Source organism: Perna viridis, chromosome 10 (assembly GCF_037379345.1).
Source record: "Perna viridis isolate PV_CMFRI_1.1 ecotype Kerala chromosome 10, ASM3737934v1, whole genome shotgun sequence".
NCBI classification, from domain to species: domain Eukaryota; kingdom Metazoa; phylum Mollusca; class Bivalvia; order Mytilida; family Mytilidae; genus Perna; species Perna viridis.
In genome coordinates this window covers 18,840,356-18,850,388 of record NC_142454.1, presented here as the reverse complement: position 1 = coordinate 18,850,388, position 10,033 = coordinate 18,840,356, and the positions used below count along the sequence as shown (strand labels likewise).

At 30.8% G+C, this 10,033-nt stretch overlaps 1 pseudogene; it reads left to right on the top strand.

Annotated features, from left to right (window-relative positions):
• The first annotated feature begins 1,129 nt into the window (after positions 1-1,129).
• On the top strand, positions 1,130-9,528 carry LOC148604831 (glutamate receptor 1-like; annotated as a pseudogene).
• The last annotated feature ends 505 nt before the right edge of the window (positions 9,529-10,033 follow it).

Below are 10,033 nucleotides of genomic sequence, written 5' to 3'. Positions count from 1 at the left end.
AAAGATTGACCACTACCGACATTTTCGAAGCGATTCGTCGTCTAATGTAGAAGTTATGGCTCCTGAAACAATTCTTAATTTTTCAACATGTAATGTGCAATTTTGAAAATCTTCTTCTCTAAAACCATTTAAGATCAGTTAATGGAATTAAAGCATATAAATTCTTTAGTATATTGTGCTCGAAATGACTTTTGTTTTTTTAAATCCGTTAAAAATGTATATGGCTGCATATATTAAAAATGGAACATAGAGGTCAGAGGAGTTTTTTAAAAATAATTCAGAAACTGTTGCCTTCAGCAAAATTCTGGTTCAGGTCATAAAATGCTATTAAAAGCATTTCCTGTATTTGACTATTCAGTTAATTTTAACTTAGCCTGTCTCATTGCCATTTTTTTCTAATAAGCAAATGGTAAACCAGGTGGTGAACTATTCACGCTCTCTTAAGCCTCTAGTTATCCATTTATAATGTTTCTATGATATATTATAAATGTTGATTTTCCAGTTGTTCTTATCTAGATTTCTGGCACAAAATTCCATGTTGAGTAAGTCACAGTATTGTGACATTATGTTTAAACAACAAAATCATAAAAGATTTTGAAATATTCTGTAAACAAGAACCTACATGTTTATGTTTACAAGAGTAATCTTGGGAACCAAGTTTCTAGCGGAAATCAAAAGAATGTGTTCCTGGGACATTTTGATAAGAAGATGTGCATTTCAGTAAAACAGGAATTAAAAAATGAAAATGGAATATAATGTCAAGAGTTGATAAAAAAAGAAATATTATTATTGGGTCCGATTGAGTTCACTCAAAATGCAGAAATTAATAAAAAAAAAAACAATTTAGCAGCAGTCATCTGTCCTCATTAACACTCATCAAGTCAAACGTTGATATTTTATTTGACCATGATGACAAAGGTCAAGTTCAAATGTCAACCAATCTAGTACGAGGCGCCTCGCCTTGAGAAAACATAACCCCACACCAAATATTAGATGTCTAAGTAAAAAGACAAAAGAAAATTATGGCCCGGACAAAAGTGTGTATGTCATTTGAACTTGGAGTCGAAGGCCAATGTCAAAAGTCATCCAATCTAGAACATTTCACTCTAACTTGATGTGATTTACTTAAATGTCAAACAGGTCAGATATCCAAGTAAAAAGACCAAAAATAATGGCACAAACAAAATTGTGTATCGTATTTTGCCAAAAGTTGTAAGTTATTTTACCTTGATATAAAAATCAAAGGTCAAAGGTCTCCCAACCTGGTTTGCAGCACTCTGCCCAAACAAAAAACAAACAAGTTATGGTCTGGACAAAGTTTGTATAAAAAGAGTTAAGAAGGAGAAAAGTCTTTATGGGAGTGATTTAAGGTCCAAATCAGCAAAAAAAACGAAGATATGCTACATATTTTTACTTTTGATATGTTTCGGTGGAGAGCATCTTATACACCTCCATGCAAACATTTGGATAATATCTTCTTGCTCTTGTTAGCAAAACGGGTCTAAACATAGCTTATTTTCGTATATTTCAAATTGTCAGAAATTAAGAATTTTGGTTGCTATGGTAACCAGATCCTAACCAATCAGATTGCTTTGTACTTTATTGTAAATTGTTTTCAATAAGACACACTTCATTTATATAATTGTTTAGTTTGGTAAATTTCCACCATTAGATATAAATAAAAAATACATTCAATTTGTGACATTTTTGTGATTATTAGACCATAAATAGGTGGTTGATAAGGAGTGGTTGTGGCTATGGTAACGGTGTAAACTTTTTTGCATTTTTTTTTTATTTTATTCATTGTTTTTTTTTTCTTATATACCCAACTGATTTAAAGTCAATTTGGATAAAATATCTGACATCAATAAATCACTTTCAGTGAAAATTGTATGATTCTTAGGCGGACTGCTACTTAATATTTGTTGCAATTGGTATCAATTTTCGCGCTTTGTGATTTTCGCGCTGTCAAGTGCTAATAATAATTAAAGAGTCACTTCTTTTGTGTTTATCTATCAATCGAAACAAAAAACGTTTCAGTATATTTTAAGCAAACAAATCTAAATAATTTTTCATACGAATTTACACTCTACAATTGTTTTTGTCCTTTTTTTTCAGAAACGGCTCTTTCTTTTCGGTTTTGGTTCTTTATTTTTAGGAAACAGACCTAGCACTGGCTTCATTGACTATCACAGGAATTAGACAAAGAGTTGTTGATTTTACCACGCCTTTTATGCAAATGGGAATAAGTATAATGTACAAGAAGCCTGACAAACAAAAACCTGGCGCTTTCTCCTTTATGGACCCCCTTAACAAAATCGTCTGGATTTGCGTTATGATTGGATTCCTGGCGGTCAGTCTTGTTTTGTTCTTCGTAGGTCGATGGAGTTCATACGAATGGAGAGTGATTGAAAACTTAAGAGATCGAGATCAATCGAATACTTTTACTTTTTCAAACACATTATAGTTTGCTCTTGGTGCCCTGATGCAGAAGGGATCTGATATATTCCCATGGTTGCTCATGAAAGTGTAAATAAACAATTAACAAACCTCCATTTTGTCTGTATATTATATCATAACCTGAATGAATGTAGCTGCATGCCGGTAAAAAAAAGATTTATGTATGTATGTATTTAACAGTATTTGCATGTCCTTTACTGTACATCAACTAGCCTAAGCTGACACTTATTTTCAATTTTTCTCTCTATCAATTAAATTATGTGGCTATTACATTTTGCGACTAATAATACTTTGTCTACCATATATTCTTTAAAGGGGTCCCCTTTTAAGATGATTTGATTTTCTAGGTTTTCTAGTTTGAGAAAGTACAGTTTTAAATGTAGAAAAAAAAACGATATGGTAAAACGCAACAAATGCACCAGCGTGTAACCTAAAGGCAAATACAACCACTTTCCGATGTCCCCAAATGGAAGGTGTTCATTAAGTGTAAGCACACCTTTAAGCACATGTAAACTCTGATAGGTTCCGACAACAAAGTGATAAAATCCCCGATAACTGAACGTTGACGTTGACAATTCTTCGATCTCAAACTTTAAAGTATTATTTCCTCTTTTGATGTGTTTGGGTATTTGCACGATTAAGCGTTTATAGAAAATACTAAAACAGTTAGGTTTAATGTTGTAAAATTACATTAACGTAAAATGTGATTAGATGGTAACGTGTCGGTAGGATTTACATTTTGCTGCATCTCATTGACATACTTTTTCTTCCTTACTGTTTTACCTGTTTGTGTCGTTGTTATGTCTTATTGTTGTTTATTCATAACAACATTAATTAATGCGCAAAGGTTAAAACTAAAACAAGTAGTTTTTGTTGTTAATAATAAAGTTTTTAATATCCTATACTAAGAATAATCCATAATAGAAGGATATAACTTGTAACAGTTTACAAATACACATTTGTTTCGAGTTATGATTAACCTAATAATCCGATATTGTCTACAGTTTTGATCTTACTCTATGTAAGTGTTTCGTTTATGCAAAGGTTTGAAAATGTGATTTTGTGATCGTTCATCCTTCTGGTTTAATTTGTATTACTGTGCAAAATTCGTTTACAAAAAATAAGTAACCATATTACTTTTTGCCATAAGTCAATGTCACTGTTTCCGTTACAATACTATTTATGTTCAAGCAAATTACTCTTTTTAAGTGGTAAAATGTCTTTACATATGTTAATTTTACCACCATGAGTGTCAAATAAAAAGTTGTTAGTAAGTAATAAGATGAAAGATCAACATCATGAGTGCTACGTTTTCTATTTTAAGAATCTTAAACATGGCTCTAAAGTTCCCCTCTTAGATTATAACCCATTTTTACATGTTTACTTCTGATCTCTCAGACAACACAGCACGTACACTGCACTTTCACATTTAAAACATTTTAAACCATTGTTCACACGTCTTACAAAATGTTTCTCTTTTTTTCCCATGGACAACGTGGGTTTATGTGCGAATAGGCAGGATTTGCAATTGAATGTGTACTTGAAACACATTTTCAATTCAATATCTATATTCAATATTTGGTATGTTTTGAAAGGTTTATAATATATTTTTCTATTTAGTCAATTTTAACAATATTTGAGTAGTTTGCTTTACTTTAATTCATACCCTTATTTTTTCTGACACGTCTGAGTAAAATAAATCATGTTTCCCTCAACGATTATATACAAAAAAGAAAACAAGAAACGAAGATGCAGTTTATATTTATTTACAAATGTTTTCTGAAGTCAAGTTACGTTAAATGTTTTGTAAGTTTTGTTAATTGATCTTTTACTCAAAGCTTTGTAAACTGTAATTCTATTCATCTCATGAGTTTACTTGATGCTAAAAACGTCATTTTACCGTATTACAATTTTTGCCTATGACAATACAATGCATGAAAAGTGCAACCAATCTTGGGCAAATATCAATATCTGGATGCATACCAAAAATAATCTCTAAATTTCTTACATTGTTACTCTAGGTAAGTTTTATAGAAAGTCCATACAAACTTATAAACGCAATAGTGTACAATAATGCTTTAACAAGCTAGTGATCATATTTTATAGATGTGGTTCTCATAGTGAGTCGTTAGTAATCCACTTAGTTTATACAAAAGGTAACTGAGAACATCTGTACCAGTCGGTTTTCCAATGTCGATATATATTTACATTTTTACAAATGAGAGAAAGAATTAATTGATTTAATATATATGACAGTCTGTGAATGGGCCAACTTTGTCACATCTTTTACTGTATACATGTACGATCAATTGATACATGTATAAGGTACTTTGATCGATGATATATGACAACGAGTAAAACACAATATTCTAATTGTATTCAGTAATTCAAATGATATTCTGAAATATTGTCCAGGGAGAATTTTTTTTCTTTTTATCAAATAATATTTTATTCATTATATACTACGAGGGATAATATATCCTAATACTCATGCAATGACCCTTATATTGTAAAACAGATGAAACAACCTGATTTAAAAAAAAATTGTGGAGAGAATATATATCGCATAAGAATAATTTCTGACATCAGTAAAAAATAAACAATAATCAAATGTTTTAATGTATGCTCGTTGTCTGCTATTAACTATCCTAAATTCTGAAAAAAAGACTCAAATTCATAACAAAAAAAACAAAAGCGGAAATTGTATTTGTAGATCTATATCGGGTCGAGTGGTTGGTAGTGCATTGTGGTTCTTTACCTTAATCTTAATATCCTCGTACACAGCCAACCTGGCGGCTTTTCTGACCATAGAACGTTTACTTACCCCAATTCGTGGTGCTGATGATTTGGTAGAACAAAGCAAAATTGCTTATGGTGGCTATAAAAAAGGCGCTACTGAACAGTACTTTAGGGTAACTATATCATTGCAATTAATAATAGAATTCTTTAGTGGTTTTATCAAAGCGAATATGAGATCACGTTTTTGCATTCAAAATGAAAATATCCATGGATTTTGTGAGTATCTTCACTACATTCAAGTTTCATTTCGATTTCAATCTGGCTTTAATCGAACCGACATTCGATTACCATATTCAATGGATACAAAATATTAACTTTAATGCATAAACAGTTTTGATATAGAGAAACACTAGTAAAACGGCGTCAAAAAGGCAAACAGATTTGACTAGACGCTTCCAATAATAAAATGAAGTAAAGAAATTCACGGCCAGTCATTCTTTTCAATATTTTATTTTCATTAAAGAACGCCTGTTTTGAACTGGCAATTTTAAATTTCTAATTTAAATGACAAAATTTATTTCATTTTATACAATTATTAATGAGTCCACACAATCAACAGTAACAACCTTTGCTAAAATGTGGAAATATATGGAAGCAAATTATGACAGTCATGCAGGATTCTGACGATGAAGGCGTGAAGAGAGTAAGAGACTCAAAAGGTGACTACGCGTATCTATTGTTACTTTTCAGTCTTTGAAATATAATTAAATAAAATTTTAAACTCATACTGCACGTATATTTTTTGTCAAGTAGCAAAAATCTTACATTGGTTATACTAAAACTTAGTCAGGAGGGAGTGTTGTATAGACTCGAACAAAGATGGGTGGTAGGACAAAGGAGAATGTGGTACTGACAGCAAGGTTTAATTTGAAATTCCAAAATGAAATCAGAGATAAGAACTTGGTATATTGTCTTCAATGTTTTTTTTTTTTTTTTGCTTTTTTGTTTTTGTTTTTGTTTTTTGTTTGTTTTTGTTCTTGTTTTGTGATGGTTTTTTTCCTAGCTTATTCCTTATTTTCAGGTTTTTGATCTTTCCTTTTCAGTCGTCCCATGTCTGCTTTTTGCAAAGGGAAGTAACTATGAATTGAAACTTATTTGACTAGATATTATTCGTCATCAATTTTTTTAATCATATTTCGAAAACCAACTCAAGAAGCTTAACTGTGGTAAATTAAATTTTATCCATGGACATAGTTGAATGCATGTAATATCATGCATTACCTTAGAATATATTTTTTTCATTTAGAAAAGTAAAATTGAAATGTTTATTGAACATGCAAGCTGCATTTGCTTCCTATGAACTTATTTAACATTCTGTTTTATTCAGGACAGCAAAAAAAATCCACTGACTTTAAGTAACGTGTCAGGTATTTTCCACATTCTTATTGGAAGACTTGTGATAGCCATGAGTATCGCTTTGTTTGAATTTATCATACACAGTTTAAGACGGAAACACAAAAATGTTCGTCTTTTTAGATTTTGTCCCTCTTAGATGCATGACGATTTAAAATATAAATCACGGAAACTCTATTTTATTATTGTTTTATCATTGGTAATTTATGTCGCAATATTTAGTATCCATATAAATTTCCAGCTCGTGGTAAAACAATGGAACAAAGATTTATTTCGAATCTAGTAGGGCTTGTTTCCTCATATATTTGTACGAAGCCTGTGTTGCATGAAATGCCGACAGTTTTGGAGCACAACTGTGTTGTGACGTCCAAAATGTTTTGTGAAATGTATCTATGTCGTCGAAGAAAGACCGTCATATGAATTAGATGTCGGCAATATATGTTTACCACCGTTTTACCACGACTGTGGTCTAAAGCACTTTGAAGCACGTCATTTGGTACGCCCCGGAAAGCTTTATCCATGTGTGTGGTTATAGTGAAGTTAAGCATTAATAAATGTGTCTTTTTCTGCCAATAAAGAAGTCAAATCCCGAATGCCAGATATTCAAAAGGAGTGACTAATATATTTTTGTCACAATTTTTTTTGGCGACAATTAATATCAACTGAATTAGGTTTAACAAAACACTATCCAACATCTATATTTTTCACTCTGCTCCTGGTTTCAGAGGTACAGACCACCTGTTAAATCGTCAGTGAAGATTGAGAAGAAGAATCCACTTGAAGTATTAAAAGCAGCTGGATACTCAGAAATGGACAACTTAGGGGTAATATAAATGATTTTAAATAATTAATATATCTGTCGTTTGTTACACTACAAATACAACGAATAACAGAGTTAAAGCGAATTGGTAAATTTTTAACAATACTCTAATCATTTATGGTCTAATCCCATGGATTCAATCCTATAATTCTTTTTGTGATTCCCTCAAGGGTTTTTAAATATCTTAATGAATCAGTATATGATATGCTGTAGCGTAGTTATAATTTGGCAAGCTTATGCCATGTGTTTGCGGTATTGTCGAAAAAATTACAGTTTTTTTTTTTTGTTGTTTTTTTTTTCGTTTTTTGTTTGTTTCTTTATTCAGTACAAGAAATAATTCTTTCAAAAGATAACCGTAGAACATGTGCACAGTTAGTGTTTAACGGTTCTCTTTTGAATCATATTTGACTTTCCCATTACGTGAACTGGTCAGGCCTTAAACAAAGAAAACAATCAAACACTGAAAGTGTAAGATTAAAGTAGCCTTAAGCTACTGTTATGTACATACAAACATATGAACCTGTTAATTTCAACATTTTTTATTATAAAACATACACAGGAAAGTCGTTTAACGGGGTAAATTGTAGGCGGTTGAAAGTCATAAAATACTTATTTCTGAAAAACTTCTTGGGACAAATGTTTTAGATACCAGTCCATATAAAAATTAGACACTGTCCATATTAAAGTGGTTCATGGTGGAAAAAAATACTGAACAAACTATATTTTTTTCTATCTACATATCCTTTGTTTTTACATAACAGTTGTCTTTTTCATACTCAGATCTGTACTTTTGAGAACATTTTATACATTTATCTCCAACTAAAATCAACCAAATCAAACAAAATCAAGAACGATAAATCTTGCAAAATGCTTATTTAATGCACAATCTATATAAGTTCTGATAAACTGCATTTAGGAAATATCTTTAAAAACAGTTATAAATAAACTGCCATTAGAAATGATTAAATTTTGGCGTTGTAATCTATTATATTTCAATAGGTACAGCATGTATATACGCGCTCATGAAAATTGCTCGAATCTGCGTTATACTTTTCTTTAATGTGGAACATAATTAAAGTTAAATTCCTGTGATTGTGTAATACCTCGCTGTAATGGACAAAAATCAATATAAATTACAAATACATGCTGGCAGCAAGGGAAATGACACGCTAGTTTATAACATGACAAATCCCATCAAATTTTAAAAATTTGAGATGTATCATTTGCAAAGATGAAAATCAATTATTTGAAGGAAGAATCCATAGCACTGTATTTTACTGTATCTGTTTAAAGAGTACTACATGTACGAATTAGTATGAATAAATTTCGCATGCTTTCACCGAACTACAATTTAACGATTTAGGAATTCATGTGTATCAGATGACATAAATTAGTAGAATAATATATATATATATATATATTTTTTTTTTTTTGTTTTGCTTTGTTTTGTTCTTTTTGTTTGTGTTTTTGTACACCTAAAAAAAGCCTACACATTTTTATTTTTGTTACTTAGTTGCCTTATAGGTCTAAATGATGAAATTTATAATTATTCAATCGCACCTGTCTGTTCTTATGAGATAATCCACATTAAAACTCTAACAGTTTTTATTGTGTTTTAGTGTCATTTACGGAGTTATCTCTCTTTATTTTGAATTCTACAGTGCATTCTTTAGTTTTTTTAATCTTCTATCAGCACGGGTTATATAAAAAGCCACATGTAAATTTCTGTTTACGATAACATTTTAAACAAAACAAAAATATGTAGGCTTTTTAGCCATGAATCCCATATTGTATGATTCTAAACTGTATTTGAACCATTTTTGTTCATGCTTGGACTATTGTGACTCTTTTTTTTTGTACATTGGGTCTAGTCTGTTTCCCATTATTGAGCCTGTTTTCCATATTTTGACCGTTTATCGGTAACTTGTATTTGTCATTATCAAATTCAAACGTATTTTTACAAGTTGGTAACAATACTTTAAGGAGAATGAATATGCTAATTAAAACTTAACCTGGTTTTATTGTAGTTTGCAACCGGACCTCCAGAATATTTCGCGATTTCAATACACTGGTCACTTGCAAATAAAACACGATAAAACAGTAAATGTCATTTAAAGTGTTATATGTATTTCAAATGACAACTACTTTTTGTTTTTTCCTTTGTTTCATCTTTTAAGCCATCGAATTTTTTTTCTATCATAAAGAAAGAGGTTTAAACACATGTTGTGTTAAAAAAACAGTAATAGTTAAGTCTAATGATAACACATAACCTACCCTGGAGAATTTAAAGTCCCATTATTGTTCCTTGTGATAACTAGAACTAGCCACTCTGATCGGGGAATAAAAATCAGTCACTGTTAAAGTAATTTATTGTCTTGCAACTCATGACCTTTGGTGAAAAGATATTTTCTGATTACTTTCCTTTAATAACTGTTTCTAAGGGACCAAACGCTATGCATTAACGGTAGTTGAATCTGTAGCCATATTAAGGATGAACGGATCAAGATTCTATCATTCAATACTGAGTTTATGATTTGATCTTTATTTCCCATGTGGTTAAGGCTACAAAAAGATTATATCATCCACTCCATCTTAATAAGG